Genomic DNA, 16,873 nt, shown 5'->3' with positions numbered 1-16,873 from the left:
GGCCACCTTCATTTCCAAGTCGCACTTTGAGAGTGATGGGCAAATCATCGATGTCTAAAACAGTATGATCAGGAAATCAAGGATTACTAACATCTTATGGGCCCAGTGCTGTGCTCAGCACTCAGCTTATTTCATTCATATGCCTACTGGACAAATGGGAAAACTGAGACACAAAGGCAGAGAAGTGACTTAGCCAGGGTCATACATGCACATACTCTGTCTATGCCTGATATTTCCTTTGCATCACATTAGCTTTCAGATGCCAAGAAGGTGAGGAGTCAGGAAATCAAGTCATTTAGCACAATGGGGATGTCTACTCTGGAGAAAGGACAACAAAAAGTCACATAAAGTGGCCTCGATTTCAGAAGGGCTGCCACAAAGAAAAACAGAATTTGTCAACATGGGTCCAGAAAACTAATGAGGTTTGGTGGTAGGGCTGGGGGAGAAGTGAAGAGATGGAAAAATGCCAATTAGCAATGACAGCTAATCGCAAATGCAATAGGAGCAAGGGCCTGAGTCTCCATCGGTGGATGGTCAATCAGTGCCCTTGCCTGCAGCTCTCAGGGCCACACTGCTGTGTTAGCTGGGAGGCACCTCCCACCTCAGAGATGCAGTGAGGTTGTGGGTTATGATTCCTCATTATGTCTACAATTTCAGGGAAAGGAAACCAGCATTTCTGAAACCCTTCTCAGTGCCAGGTAATACGTCAGGCCTTCTTCATATGTCATCTCATTAGTCCTCAAGCACCTTACTCTCACCTTGCCAGACAGACATCGAGGCAGACCCTCCAGGCTCTGTGTCTGCACATACAGATTCAAGTGCATTGCCATCAAAATTTTCAATGCCTGTTTCTATGGCAAGTGCCAGACAAAGAGGTCTGGGGGCTGAAGCTATCACCCTGGCCACCAGCTCTTCTAAATGACCTGCATCCTGGCTCATGCTCAACAAAGGGTCATTCTCACTTCCAGAAGAACATCAGCTGAACCCAGTGAGTAAGAAAGAGAGGGAGGGAGAGAAGTCCAAATGTGAGGATAGTTTTTTCTAGCCTGGTATTGTGTGTGTGTGTGCGTGTGCACGTGCGCGTGTAACTAATTTCTTCAGTATCCAACATGAAAGTTATCTTCCCTAATAGACCGATCCTACTCTGGCTAAAATGATGCAGAGGAATACAACAATTCCTCTCTCTCTCTCTGACAGGCTAGCAGACCTGGCTCTCCTTTCTGTCTTCATTTCTGCCTCTCCCACTAGCAGTGGGCCTGATGGCACCCTGGACATGCAGCCAAATGGCAACGGAGAGTGGAGAGGAAGTGTCAGTGCAGAAAGCACCTCTCTACAGATGTGTGAAGTCACATGAAAGCAGAGATGGAGAGAGATGGGAGAAGACCTGGGTGGAGAGAGGGGGAGAGAAAGCAACAGGGATAAGGATGGATGAGACAGTGATGGAGAGGGAGGAGAGAGCAGCAGGGGAAGAAACAGGAATCTGCTTCCAGGGCGAACACCCACAGTGGGAGAGGGCATGGTTGGTTTCTCGTGCTGTTCTAACACCAGGCAGGGTGGTCTCAGCCATAGTGTTCCTACACCAGCTGAAATTGAGTACCACCCTCACATTCTAGGGGACACACACTGAGCCCTCTCTTCCCCTGATCCCTCTTAGCATGTGCCTCATGGATGACACCTGGCTTTAAGATCCAGAGGCACTGGGCAATCATGCAATTACCCAACACAGAGACTGAAAAATCCTGCTTTCATCAGGCATTGGCAGTGTTCATTCTAGCACTTTCCAGAGATAAGGGCATTCTAGCCAATGGATCTGGATGTCAAGGGTGATGGTCCCACTCCCAGGATTAGCCACATCATGAGAGGGGGATGCGTCAAGCCATCTTAGTGGAAGAAACTATCTTAAAGTCACCCATCCAACCACCCTTGCTCAGATGTCTTGCTCAACAAGTAGATTCCTGATTCTTTACTTCTGCATCACCTCATTGCCAAACAGCAGTTACCAGTGTGGCTGACAGAAAAATCTTACAAGAGCACAACGTGTCCTTCCCTCCGCTGCGCCAACTCGGGCCAGCTGGAACTCCATTTCACAGAATCTTCCTCACTGAATGGTTCCAGGAGAAATGGCCAAAAAGGAGAAGTCGTGTGGGATGTGGAAGACCAAGGTGAAGCAGCAATTCTCCTTTCAGAAGTTAGTCGTGATCAGACAGGCACAGACAGGCAGGCACAGAGTCCCCACTCCTCCTCACCTCCCCCTGGCCCCGTAGCCACCTGTTCCTCTACAAGCTCACCATAGGCCCTCAGCTGTAGACTCAGAAAGGTGGTGACAGACGCAGAGAGGTCACGGCCACATCCCCCTCTGCAGACATAGAGGTCATGGCCACATCCCCCACACCATCCCCACAGCATGTGGAAGACAGAGACATGGAGTGTCATGACTGGAAAAAAGACAAAGTTCCAAGGTTATGAAAACACAGAGAAAATGATTTAGCATGTAGTAGATTTTTTATTTTTTTTTTTGCATTTTGCTTTTTTAACAAATTGAAGTATGGTTGATTTACATTATTAGTTTCAGGTGTACAGCATAGTGATTCAGTACTTTTATAGAAGACATTCAGATAGCTAACAGACACATGAAAAGATACTCAATGTCACTAATTATTAGAGAAACACAAATCAAAACAACAATGAGGTACGACCTCACACCGGTCAGAATGGCTGTCATCAAAAAGCCTACAAATAACAAAGGTTGGTGAGGATTAGGAGAAAATGGAACCCTTATACACTTTTGGTGGGAATGTAAATTGGTGCAGCCACTATGGAAAACAGTAACCAAGCTCCTTAAAAAACTAAAAGTAGAACTACCATATGATCTGGCTATCCCATTTATGGGTAAATATATGGAAAAAAAAAAAGCACTAATTCCAAAAGATGCATCCACCCCAATGTTAATAGAAGCACTATTATCAATAGCCAAGATATGGAAGCAACCTAAGTACTCACTGACAGAGGAGTGGATAAAGAAGATGCGGAACTTTTATGCAATGGAATACTACCCAGCCATAAAAAATAATGAAATTCTGCCATTTGCAGCAACATGGGTGGACCTAGAGAATATTATGTTTAGTGAAGAAAGTAAACTATTACTTAATTGTGATATGTATCTTTCAGAGTAATTGGAGAAAACAAATCTTAGGAATATTACTGGTAACTGATCCAATATTTAGAGTGATCTGTGAGAAGGTTACAACCTAACAAAATTTCAAAAGTTAATAATAAATACTCCAACACAGAAGGAAGGTAGACTCCAGGCATAAGAAAGATGAGGCCCACAGAGAAGGGTCAATCAACTTTGTACAACAAGGAAGGAACACTCACATATGACTTGTATAAATTCAAAACATCTAGGCTTACCTGGCAAAGATTTTTTTATCAATCCCTTTCTGAGGAGGAATTTGGAAGAAAATATCTAAATCCCATTTTTAAATGTATTATGCACATGTGTCTATTGAGAAAATGAGGAATGATGGAGCTGTGACTAACTCCATGGATGCTGGGGCAGATTTCCCGGGCTCAAACCCAGCCTCTGCCACCTTGAAGTTGGGTGAGCTCAAACTCTCCGTTCCTCAGTTTCCTCATCTGTAAGACGAGGGCAATAATGATATATATCTCACAGAGATGTCTTGAAGGTAAAGCACTAAGAAGAGTTCTTGACTCATAGCAAACGCTATATAGGTCTTTATGTCATAAAGGAACTGATTTCATTTTCATCCCATAGGGCGAATTCAACCTTCCCAGTAAAAACCATTCTGCCATCTTCCAATCCTAATTAGAGACTCTCTCCCCATACCCATGGGGAGAGCAAATGGTAACAGTTGCTTTCCTGGCAACCCAGGGCCATAGCACTGAGGGTGAGCAAACCCAGGACTGCCACCTCCATACAGAATTCTGCTTTGCAAAAGACTGCTCCCTGGCCTCCTTAGTTGTAGTTAAGTTCTTAAGTGGAACCACTGAGTCTCTCCAAATAATTTCTCTGGGTGTTCTGCCAAGGCCTGGATTGAAAGACCTCTTCTCTCACCCTTACCCAGTGGGTTCTGACTCTAGGTCCAACATAACTGGCAGGAATTGTGGGCTCATTTCTCTCACTTACTGTCAAATCCCAGCTGGTCCTCCTGAGAATCTTAATGAGTCAACCAATACTCCCTTTCCTGCCGGGGGACAAGAGCTGGCAGTTCCTCTTGGCTCGAAGCTGTATGTTTTCACCCTGCGACCGCCCCCACCCCTTGTTGTTTTAACCTCCTTTCTCAGTCACCTATGGAGGCCAGGAGATGGCCTCCCAGACAGCCCTGATGCCCGCTGACCCTCTTCGTCTGCTTGTCCCGCATTAGGTCCCGAGGAAAATGCAGAGGTGGTTAAGCCATGATGGACATGAAATCAGAGAAGGCCTGCCCTGCCCTGGGCCCTCTGCCTCCTTGGCAAGCCATCTCCTGTGGGCCTGTATGCCCCAGAGGCGTTTGGAAAGGAGTGGGATGGAGGAAGAGGGTGCAAGCCATATTTTGTGAGCCTCCTTGTCCCAAACAAGCAGCTGGAAGTTGTTGATGCTCACATGTTCACCAGCTTCCTCAAGTTCATTCAGGGGCATGTACTCACTTGTAAGTGTTAAGACCCTCCCCGTGGCACTGTCTTCTTTTCAGAGCCCTAATCAGTGATGATGCTTTGCCTCGGAAGAATTCATTGAAGGCCTCCTCAGTCAAGCCTTGAAGAGGCAGAAATAAATCAGACGTGGCACCTTCCCCCCGGTGCTGGCAGTAACATAGAGATATGCGCAAACAGATGAATCGTGGGACAGGCTGGTGGATGCAGGAAGGGGAGGCCCAGTGTGATGGGAAGTGAAGAAGCTCTATCTCTGCTGGGGATCAGAGGAGGCTTCCTGATGGAGGCAAACGTGTCTGACTGGCTTCCAAGCAGAGATTTCCAGGAGGCCGGTGGAGGTATCAGCCTGCTTCTCTACCAGGTGATCTTGGCTGGAGATAAGGATGAAAGAGTCTTCTGTGTGATGATGGTCCCTGGAATTAGAGCAGCCGATGGCCTGACCAGCGGCCACTTGGAATTAGAAGGAAGGCATCCCAGTTGAGGCCTTTAGTCCAAATACAGAAGAGTGCTCAAGAGATATCTGTAGACTGATTACTTGAGAATGGAGAGGAGGTGAGGTCACCGAGGAGCCCAGATGGGCATTTCATTGCTTTCCAGGAGGCCAGCCCTGGGGCAGGAAGTGCCTAGTTCCCCAGGGCTGCTCTTTTGCCAGCCACCTTCCCTGGGCCAGGACGTTGTCAGCTCTGGGCCAGCAGCCCCCATGGGTCAGCTCAGCATGCTCCCTCTGGCCCCCTCTCTTAGATTCACCGCTATTTACAAATGTGCTATCAAGCTCACTGGGAGTTAGGTCTCAGGTTCCCCTGTGACAGGAACATCTGAGCCTCAGTCCCTGGGCTCTTAGTGGAGCTCAGAGCTCAGCTGTCCCACAGCTTCAGAAATGAGAACTACTTCTCCATTCCAAGCAGCCCCTGAGACCTAATTTCTTGTCCAAGGAAAGAGGAAGAGCAGGATCCATCCTCCCACTGGGTCTGTCCTCTCGCCATCCCTGCCAGGGAAGCTTTCCTGCTCATCCTGGGATGCGAAGCTTTCCTGCTCATCCTTGGATGCCCAGAGTCCACTGAGAGATGCTCAGTGGATGTGGGGTCTTTGCTAATGATACCAAGAGTAAAAGTGATGCTGTGGATTCTGTACTTGCACAGACACCAGGATGTGGGCAGTTGAGGATTATACTCCCCTCCCCTATACGGAGATTTATTTTTCTGGGGCAACTTTGGAGATACAACATTTGCAAGCATTTGATGCTTAAAACAGAACACTCAAAATAGTACAAATATAAACACCCACCTGCTTTTCCAAGGACATAAAATAGCTTTTAGAATGACACAAAACCTCCTTTCTGTGCATATTTCATTCCATAGGGCACTTCCTAAATGAGTTGACGACTCTGGGTCCAGAAATTCTATCATGTGATTTAACCTGCCCTTTTTTTTTTTTTTTTTCGATCCATCCTGATTGAAGCTAAAACATTCTAGGGAAACTTGCTTTCCAAAACTTACACTTCTCCAGAGAGGCAGAAAATAGCTTACTTTCAAATCCACAGTAAAGATTTCACTTAAAAAATAAAATAAAATGGAACCAAACACTCCTGGCATCTAATATGACTACAAATTGAAAACTATACTAGTGTTTACATGGTTTGGGGTTTTATTGGGAAAGAGTTGCCCGGCATTAATAATATGTTTAGCTGGAATGGAATTTCAGCTCTCCATCTCTCCAGACTCTGGGAGAGTAACACCCTGTCCGTGCCCTGGGCCTCCACAGACTCATTCAAGAAAGGAGATGCTTGGTTTAGGACACAAATGAAAATCACAGCCACAGTGGATATGACACCATGGATTTATATAGGTAAGACCTAGGTTGTTTCCCTCACCCCTGGTCCTTGGATATCATTGATCTCACTGTACAAATGGGGAAATTGAGGCTCAGATGGATTAAGTTCCTTTCCTAAGAGGACCACATAGACAGTAACTAAGGGAACAAGAATTTACCTCAGATCAGTTCAAGTAGTTTTGGGGTTGAGGCCTTAGGGTTTTCTATATATATTATCATGTCATCTGCATACAGTGACAGTTTTACCTCTTCTCTTCCTATTTGGATGCCTTTTATTTCTTTTGTTTGTCTGATTGCTGTGGCTAGGACTTCCAGTACTGTGTTGAATAACAGTGGTGAGAGTGGGCATCTTTGTCTTGTTCCAGCTTTTCTCCATTGAGTATTATATTTGCTGTGGGTTTGTCATAAATGGCTTTGATTATGTTAAGGTATGTTCCCTCTATACCCACTTTGGCAGAGTTTTTATCATGAAGGGATGTTGGACTTTGTCAAATGCTTTTTCTGCATCTATTGAGATGATCACGTGGTTTTTTACTTTTCTTTTGTTAATGTGGTATATGATGGTGATTGATTTACGTATGTTGAACCATCCTTGTGAAACTGGGATGAATCCCACCTGGTTGTGGTGTATGATCTTTTTTATATGTTGTTGGATTTGGTTGGCTAAAATTTTGTTGAGAATTTTTGCATCTAAATTCATCAAAGATATTGGTCGATAGTTTTCTTTTTTGGTGGTATCTTTGTCTGCTTTTGGAATTAGGGTGATGGAATTAGGACAGAATGTCCTTGGGAGTGTTCCTTCTTCTTCAACCTTTTGAAAAAGTTTAAGGAGGATGGGTATAAGTTCCTCTTTGTATGTTTGGTAGAATTCGCCTGTGAGCCATCTGGTCCTGGACTTTTATTTTCAGGGAGTGTTTTTATGACGTATTCAATTTCATTTCTAGTGATTGGTCTGTTGAGTTGATCTGTTTCTTCTTGATTCAGTTTTGGCAGGCTGTAGGTTTCTAGAAAGATGTCCATTTCTTCTAGGTTGTCGAATTTGTTGGCATATAGTTGTTCGTAGTATTCTCTTATGTTTTTTTGTATTTCTGTAGTATCAGTTGTGACTTCTTTTTCATTTCTTATTTTGTTTAATTGGGTTTTTTCTCTCCTCTTCTTGGTGAGTCTAGCCAGAGGTTTGTCTATTTTGTTTACCTTTTCAAAGAACCAGCTCTTGGTTTAAATGCTTTTGTCTATTGTTTTTTGAATCTCTATTTTATTGATTTCCTCTTTGATCTTTATGATTTCCTTCCTTCTATTGACTTTAGGTTCTGCTTGTTCTTTTTCTAATTCATTCAGGTGGTGGTTTAAGAATAGAGAACCCAGAAATAAATCCGGACACCTTTGGTCAATTAATCTTTGACAAAGGAGGCAAGAATATAAAATGGGGAAAAGACAGTCTTTTCAGCAAGTATTGCTGGGAAACCTGGACAGCTGCACGCAAATCAATGAAACTAGAACACACCCTCACACCATGCACCAAAATAAACTCAACATGGCTGAAAGACTTAAATATAAGACAAAACACCATCAAACTCCTGGAAGAGAACAGAGGCAAAATGTTCTCTGACATCAACCTTACACATGGTATCTCAGGTCAGTCTCCCAAAGCAACAGAAACCAAAGCAAAAATAAACCAATGGCACCTAATCAAACTGACAAGCTTTTGCACAGCAAAGGAAACCAGAGAGAAAACAAAAAGACAGCTTACAGAATGGGAGAAAATTGTTTCAAATGATGCAACTGACAAGGGCCTAATATCTAAAATATACAAACAACTTATACAACTCAACAGCAAAAAAGCCAACAACCCAGTTGAAAGATGGGCAAAAGGCCTGAATAGACATTTCTCCAAGGAAGATAAACTGATGGCCAACAAGCACTTGAAACAATGCTCGACATCTCTGATTATTAGAGAAATGCAAATCAAAACTACCATGAGGAGTTCCCGTCATGGCGCAGTGGTTAACAAATCCGACTAGGAACCATGAGGTTGCGGGTTCGGTCCCTGCCCTTGCTCAGTGGGTTAACGATCCGGCATGGCCGTGAGCTGTGGTGTAGGTTGCAGACGCGGCTCGGATCTCGCGTTGCTGTGGCTCTGGCGTAGGCTGGTGGCTACAGCTCCAATTGGACCCCTAGCCTGGGAATCTCCATATGCCACAGGAGTGGCCCAAAAAATGGCAAAAAAAAAAAAAAAAAAAGACAAAACTACCATAAGATCCCACCTCACACCAGTCAGAATGGTCATCATTAATAAGTCCACAGATAACAAATGCTGGAGGCGGTGTGGAGAAAAGGGGACCCACTTGCACTGTTGGTGGGAATGTAAGCTGGTACAACCACTATGGAGAACAGCATGGAGGTACCTTAGAAAGCTATACATAGAACTACCATTTGACCCAGTAATCCCACTCTTGGTCATATATCCAGACAAAACTCTAATTTAAAAAGACACATGCACCCACATCTTCATTGCAGCCCTATTCACAATAGCCAAGACATGGAATCAACCCAAATGTCCATTCACAGATGACTGGGTTAGGAAGATGTGGACTACTACTCAGCCATAAAAAAGAATGAAATAATGCCATTTTCAGCAACATGGATGGAACTAGAGACTCTCTTTTGAGTGAAGTAAGTCAGAAAGAGAAAGACAAATACCAAGTGATATCACTTATATCTGGAATCTAATATAAGGCACAAAGGAACCTTTCCACAGAAAAGAAAATCATGGACTTGGAGAATAGACTTGTGGTTGCCGAGGGGGAAGGGGAGGGAGAGGGGTGGATTGGGAACTTGGAGTAAATAGATGCAGAATGTTGCCTTTGGGATGGATGAGCAATGGGATCCTGCTTTGTAGCACTGGGAACTCTGTCTAGTCAGTTATGATAGAATACATAATGTGAGAAAAAAGAAGTTATACATGTATGTGTAACTGGGCCACCATGCTGTGCAGCAGAAAATATGTATATATAAAGAAATTTTTTAAAAAAGAAAAAAAATAAAATAAATTTACCTCAGAGTTTGCCTTCATTCATTCAGGTGCGGTTTTTGTCTTTTGTCTTTTTAGGGCGACACCTTTAGCATATGGAGGTTCGCAGGCTAGGGGTCGAATTGGAGCTGTAGCCAATGGCCTACGCCACAGCCACAGCAACTTGGGATCTGAGCCACGTCTGCCACCTATACCACAGCTCACAGCAACACTGGATCCTTAACCCACTGAGCAAGGCCTGGGATCAAACCTGTGTCCTCATGGTTGCTAGTTGGGTTCATTAATCACTGAGCCATGATGGGAACTTCTCATTCAGATGCTTTGATTCATCCATCTGACTCTAGTTTCCAGCTGGGGTATGTGTGTGTGTATGAGAGATAGCAACAGAGACCAGAAGGATTTTGCTTCCTTGGGGACATTTGGCTATGTCTGGAGACATTTTTGGTTGTTAGATGGAGGGTCCTACTGGCCTCTAATGGGCAGAGGCTAAGGATGCAGCGAACATCCTGCAAAGCACAGAACAGCCCACAGAGCAGCAAATTATCTGACCCCGAGTTTCAGTAGTCCTGAGATTAGAAACCCTGAACTAACTCTAAGTGCCAGGTAAATACTCAAGGGTGCGATGTTTTTGAAGGACACATACAGATGCTTTTTCCCAGAGTGCCATCAAGAAAATGAGAATTCCTTGATAATTTACAAGTTCCATCCATCATCAGTAGAAAAGAATTTTTTTCATGAAAATTGTTTAAGGAGGACGTGGCTAATTTTGACTGAAATATTTGGGGGAGAAATAATTGAGCAATATCTTTTTCCTTTCCCTGAATCACAGTGGATCCTTCCAATTCTGGGGATGATTGGAACTTTCCTAGGGAGGCCCCTGAGAGCAGTGGAAGGACAGGAGCGCTGGCCCACAGAGTGACATGGAGACCTTCTGAAATTGGGTGAGCTGCTTCTTTCTGGAATCACCCTTCAGAAGTCCCCTTAAACAGAGCTCGGTAAGTTTGTATATTTAGCAGGAGTGGGCTTGACAGATTAAGGGGGGTGGAAATCTCAGGGGGAGAGCAACTCTGGAATCATTGGAATCACACCCAAGAAGTTTCCAGAAATAGGAGATGCAAAGATGTCAGGAGTCAATAAATCATGGAACTGGACAGAAAAGGGGGAAAACAGGCAAGAATGAACAAGAGGTTGTTGTGAACACAGCCAGGGCTTGTCATCTGTGGGGAGGGGGTCCATCTGTTTATCTGAGAGGCTCCAGGTGAGATAAGAATCAGATGAATACATTTATAATCCTGATTTGAGGGAGTTCCTGTCATGGCTCAGTGGTCAACCAACCCTACTAGTATCCATGAGGATGCGAGTTTGATCCCTGGCCTTGCTCAGTGGGTTAAGGATCCAGCGTTGCCATGACCTATGGTGTAGTTCTCAGACACAGCTCAGATCTTCTGTGGCTGTGGCGTAGGACCATTTGACCCCTAACCTGGGAACCTCCATATGCCTCAGGTGCAGCTCTAAAAAAAGACAAAAACAAACAAACAAAAAACAATAATCCCGCTTTGGCTTTGACTCCGGAGATGACTCTAGGCCTCCTCTCTAAAGCCTTGCCCTTCTCCATAATCTGGAAGAAAGAAAAGCTCCACAGCTTGAGGCAGAAACCACAGTGCTGTCCTGTGTCACACTGGCGAGGTGAGGCCAGCACAGGGAAAAACATGCCCGCGTACTCCCGCTCAGCCTGCCCCAACCCTTAGAAGCACTTCCGCTCTGCAGAGGCCGGTCCTCGATGCCGCCACGTGACACGTGACATGACCACAGACTGGAAGCAAGACCAAAAGGACACCATGTACCTGAGGCCATGTCTGCACAAAGACTCAAGAAGGGTGGATTCCAAGACACACGGGGCCTGCAGACCCTGGGCAGAAGCCGGGCTGTGCCATACTGTACTTAGCCTCTGCTCTCCAATTTCATCATTGCTGGCTCAAAATGGGCCTGCAATTTTCATTTCTTTATGGGCTTAAGTAATCTATTGCAAATGTCACCGGCAGGCTGTAATGCATTCTTGCCGAGGAAACTGTTCTTTTTCTTCAGTAACTTTCTGGTTGAAGATTTGCCTGGCTGGGTAACTGTTTTACATTAGCTGTAATGGTGTTTACATTGGATGCACCGATGTTTAAATCACTGGACATATTTGTTATTAGTAGGGAGGCAGTGGCATTGTTTAGTCCGAGTATCTGGGTGGTGGGGGGGAGGCGCTTCTATTAGTATTGATAATATTTTACAAGAGACCTCGCAGGGATGTTTATAATAATAGCAACGCTGTTTATCTTACCGGGATTATGTTGAAGCAACTTTAATTGTATTCATATTAAACATATCAATGTTAGAACTGATGTAATATGTTTAGCATTAATATGAAGGTTGCTAAGTTGGGGGCTTTTGAGATAGAATTAAAGGGCCAGGAAGACAATGGGACATATGGAAAGCATTTGGGGGGTTTCTGTTCTTGTCTAACAAGAAGGATTAGTGCGTTTGCCGAAATACAGTATAAGATGTACAGTGGGTTGTAATGCTAGCATCTGTTTCCCTTACGATCGAGTTCTCTTGGCTTGTGTGTGCGCGCGCGATTGCTCTGGAGTCCTCGCTTCTCACAAGCTCCACCAAAGCCCAAATGTCAGGGATACTTCAGATGCTTTGCAGCTGGCTGTCGCACCCAGAGATGTTTCAAAATGGATTTTGTAATGGCTTATAAAAGTCCCACATTGTGCACGGGCGGTTATTGAGAGTGATATACTGTGCACAAGAATGTTCCAAATTCCCTCCGCGCTGTATCCATCAATCGGGCTCTATTAGGGTTGGCAGGATAATGGCTGGAGTGCAGCTCTGGACTTTATCTTCAGCTGAAAGAAGCATCCTAATTATCTACTCATCAGAGCTACCCCACTCCTGGCTCAAGGAGCCCACTGCCAGCTCAGGCCCAGAAATTCCAGATCCTCACAGTCACCAGCCAGGCCCACGAAGGCCGAGATGCAAGACTGTGTCCAGCCCAGCTGGGGATTCGTGGGCCCAATAAGCCCTGGAAATCCATCTCACTCCCCAGCTGGAGGCACCGTCCGGTTAACCCTTCAAGGCCCATATTCCGTGCTCCTGCTTCCGGTCCAGTTCTGTCCGGGGCTCCGACCCGGCTCCAGCAAGTCAGGAGCCCTGGTTTTGTGCAATGTGGGGACAGGAGCTGCACCTCCCTCCAGAGGCCGGTGGGGGGATGAGATGAGAGAACATGGGACAGCACTTAGCCGAGTAAATCAGCACATCATGCACTCATTATTGGTCCAATTAGAAAACCTAGCGGAGCATTAGGACCTTACAGGAAATGAATGTTTTTCTGGATAGAGGCATGTCCACTTTCTAGTAGAGTACGCAAATAGTATTTATAAAGAATTTTCTTCTTTCCCCGCCACTCCTCACAATTAATATCCTGTAAGCGTGTATTCTTATCATTATTTTCATTCCTGTTTAATTGATGAGGAAACTACAACTCAGAAGAGATGATTTGCCCATTTGCTCCCTGATTATTTCCTGAATTCCTGCATGCTGGCCATTCAGGCTGCAGAGTTCAGGGTCCCTACCTCACTGCAGTTACCAAGCAGCTCAGAGAGGAATAAACATGCAGGCTCACCAGCTCCACGTGCCTTTTCCTAAGTCACCATGCTACTTCCCTTCCAGAAAGTTCCCAGGAGGTCTGCAAATGTGGGAAGGGGTTGAGTGAAGCACATGTATAAATAAGTATGATGTGACGTGCAAAGGACTTAGGAGCCACAAGAGATGGTGGTGGTGGTGGGATTTGAGAAAAGAGACACTTGTTGGTAGAAAGAAAGGCTTCGTGGAGGAGGTGGAATTTGCGCTGTGCTTGGGAAATCGATACATTTAAATATGCAAAAGGAGAGAAGAGCATTCTGGGCAGAGGAGACGGGGGAGTGAAGATATAGGGGCTGGAAACAGGAGGAACGTGTGGGGAATAGCAGGTGGTATCCTTTGGATTCAAGTAATGTGAAGGCAGATCCCCGAGTGCTGATCTGTAGGAGGAGATCAGGGCAAGCTGAGGAGCTAGGCTTTTCCCTTCAGGAAATGGGGAGCTGTGGAAGGTTTTAGAGTGGGAGCATGACCTATCTGAGCAGAGCTGATTTTTCAGAAGATTTAACTGAAAGTTTTGGATGAAGCAGGTAGGAGGGAGAGGAGCAGGTGTATCTGACGGCACAGAAATCCAGGCCAAGTGAGGGAGGAGGAGTGGGAAGGAACAGAGAATATACATTCCAGAGAGACCAGAGGTAGAAATGTCACCACATATGACTGTTTCCTCCCTCTGCTCCTTGGAGGGGCAGCAGCTCAAATGAGAGAAACTGCAGAGCAAGCCACGTGGCAAGTCATGTGCCAGCAAGGTTCAGCCCAGGTTGTGTTTCCCAAGCTGGTGGGTAGCGTCTCTCTCTCACCTTAGGTATATACTTGGGAGGATGTAGTATTTTGCTTGAGCTGCCATAGCAAAGTGCCACAGAGGGTTCTTAAACAATAGAAATGTATTCTCTCACAGGTCTGGAGGCTAAAGTCCAAGGTCAGGGTGTCCACAGGATTGGTTTCTTCCAAGGCCTCTCTTTGGCTTGTGGATCTGTCTTTTCTGTGTCTTCACATGGTCTTCCCTCTGTACCTGTGTCCACAATTCCTCTTCTTCTAAAGACACCAGTCATATGGATTAAGACCCACCCTAAATGGCCTCATTTTAACTGAATCACCTCTTTAAAGCCCCTATCTCCAAATACGGTCAGATTCTAAGATACTGGAGGTTAGGACCTCAACAAATAAATTTGGGGGGCTCACTATTCAGCCCATAACACAGTCACTTATAGATCCCCCCCAGATGCTTAGTGTCATGTGAATGCCACCCCAAACCAGAATAAAATCAGGCAATTCCCAGGCTCGCCTCAATGGTCCAAGAATAACTCACCTTCCACCAGCAACAGGAATGGGTAGTGGATGAACTCTGCGGCCAGCCTGCCTGGGTTCAAATCACAGCTCTGCTACTTACTAGTTGATGACCTTGCAAGGATGACTTATTCTCTCTATGCCTGAATTTTCTCATTTATGAAATCAATAGTAATCTTCACCGGATAATGTTTTTATGAGAGTTTCATGAGTGAATGCATGTAAAGATCTTAGATGGTACCTGGTACCTAATAAATGTTCAACACGTGTTAATTGTGACATCCATTGGTGCACCGGCTCCTGGCTGGGATGGAGGTGGTAGGCAATAGAAGAAAATAGGTCAAGAAAGCTTTTACCAAGGAAAAATAAGGTCTAAAGGCTTTTCTCAGCATTTTGTGAAGTCCATAGGCAGGGCTACATTCATTTTCCAAATGGCTACATGGGCTACAAAAGTCTAAGCCTTCACCTTGGGGTCATCATTCAGCATATCCTGAGTGCTGGGCGGGAGGAGAGAGCTGGGTTCTGTTCAGAGCTAGCAGAGGAGCGGGGAGCCTGTGCAAATCACAGGAACACAGAGGGCCTGAGACTGAACCACGTGGTTTATTAATACAAAGCCACACTGGCCTGGCTGGGGGTGGGAAAGGAAGATGAGGAGGATCTTGCAAGCAGTGAATGATTAAGAGACCTATTGAGTCAAATCCTGCCTTGGAGGAGTGTCCCCACAGGGCTGTGACTAGGGTAAAGCCAGTGAGGCACTGATCCCAGGCACAAAATGTAAGGGGGTGTCAAAACTCAATAAAAAAGATAAAAATAACAATTTAACCGAGTTCCTTTAAAAATCAATGTTACTGCAAAAAAAAAAAAAAAATCCACGATGAACAAAAATATCCAAATTCTAAATAAAAACAAGATCTGATCAGGCACTTGGGTGATGAACTTGCTCACCTTACTCAGATCCTGGACCCAGAGCCCCAAGTTTCTTCATGACCCTGGTCTAAGTCCTTGCTTAGACCTAAGCTGCTCCTCATTTGGGGGTAGAGAATGTCTTGTGATGTCTGAGATACACAACTTGGAGACTGTGTTTCATTTCATCTGTAAGGTGTGTCTAGCCTCACCCACATCTCAAGGTTATTGGAAGGCTTACGATAATAGAGCCTGAGTGCTAAGCTAAATGAGCCCTTAGTTCAGTGCCTGGAGCTTAGTTAGCACTCAGAAAATGTTTCCTGGTTCTAGAGAAATCATTTTCGATCTGTTTTAAATATTGTCTGTGGACAGTGAGGGGGGGGATTGATGTCCATATTCAGCAGAACATCTTCACAAACAGTGTAGTGTAATTGCAATATAGACATTCAACGGGGAGCTTAGGAGAAAAGATATGCATCTAAAACAAGTCTAGGGAATTCCTATTGTTGACTCAGTGGGTTACAAACCCAACTAAGTATCCACGAGGATGTGGGTTCAATCCCTGGCCTTGCTCAGTGGGTTAAGGATCCAGCGTTGCGGTGAGCTCTGGGGTAGGTCTCAGACACAGCTGAGATCTGGCGTGGCTGTGGCTGTGGCTGTGGCTGTGGTGTAGGCTGGCAGCTGCAGCTCAGATTCAATCCCCTAGCCTGGGGACTTCCATATGCCGCAGGTGTCACCCTAAAAAGTAAATAAAAGAATAAATAATAGGTCTAGATGGCTCCTCCAGACCCACTAAACATCTGCAAGATCAAAGTACCATGTTATGAAGGAGACGGTGATCTGAGAACCTTTGTGTTCTTCCTAACATTGCACAGTCAGAGTATCGAGCAGAGCCGGGGACAGTGGCCAAGGCAGAAGCCTGGCCACTATATCCGAGCATCAGAGCCATGCCTGGTCTCACTGGAGTGACATGCTGCTCTGTGTGGGCTTGGTGCTGATTCTGGGAGCTGGTGTGGTTGGAGCACGGTACCTCCAGGACAGCATGCTGAGGGGGATCAAGCCCCAAGTTGGGGAGAGCTGAGTGCTACCATCACTGGGCTGCCATCCTGGCGTAGCGTGGCTAGCATGGCCCTGCCTGCGGGCTCAAGGGAGTCTCACTCTACACCTGTTGTCCTGGCGTGACTGGTAGTAGCTCACACTTTTACTGTCAAGCATGCCCTGGTCTGGATATAAACCTGAAGGATCGCCCTCATTCTAGCACCTTTTGGGCGGAAGACATTGCCCTGTGGATCTTTCTCCTCCACTGGCAAATCCTTGCCACCTGAATGAAAGCTTCCAAAGGGCCACCTCTGGGTCCTCTCTCTGTTTCCCTAGTGATTGGCCCAAGGCCCAGCTCAGAGCAGACACATCGAAAATATTTGCTGACTGGAACTAAATCAAGTAAGCCAAGCAACTTCTCTCCTCTACTGCTGCTGCAGCGTCTGCCTTGCC

The 16,873-nt window shown here is 45.5% G+C and overlaps 1 protein-coding gene across 2 annotated transcripts in view; it reads left to right on the top strand.

Moving 5' to 3' along the window:
* Positions 1–16,873, top strand: part of LOC146407135 (uncharacterized) — a 975,296-nt gene that overhangs the window by 949,784 nt on the left and 8,639 nt on the right. The window contains exon 6 of one of the 2 annotated variants that reach the window (XR_014825604.1): positions 10,341–10,506. The gene's annotated coding sequence lies outside the window, so the exon portion shown is untranslated. Of the gene's footprint in view, positions 1–10,340; positions 15,373–16,873 lie in introns of those variants that run through there. The other variant, XR_014825613.1, reaches the window with a different exon arrangement.

Source organism: Sus scrofa, chromosome 1 (assembly GCF_054392235.1).
Source record: "Sus scrofa isolate SSC_HxYL_T2T_F1_AM1 chromosome 1, Sscrofa_HxYL_maternal_Yorkshire_Landrace_v2.0, whole genome shotgun sequence".
NCBI lineage: Eukaryota > Metazoa > Chordata > Mammalia > Artiodactyla > Suidae > Sus > Sus scrofa.
This window is presented reverse-complemented; position numbering and strand designations above follow the sequence as displayed.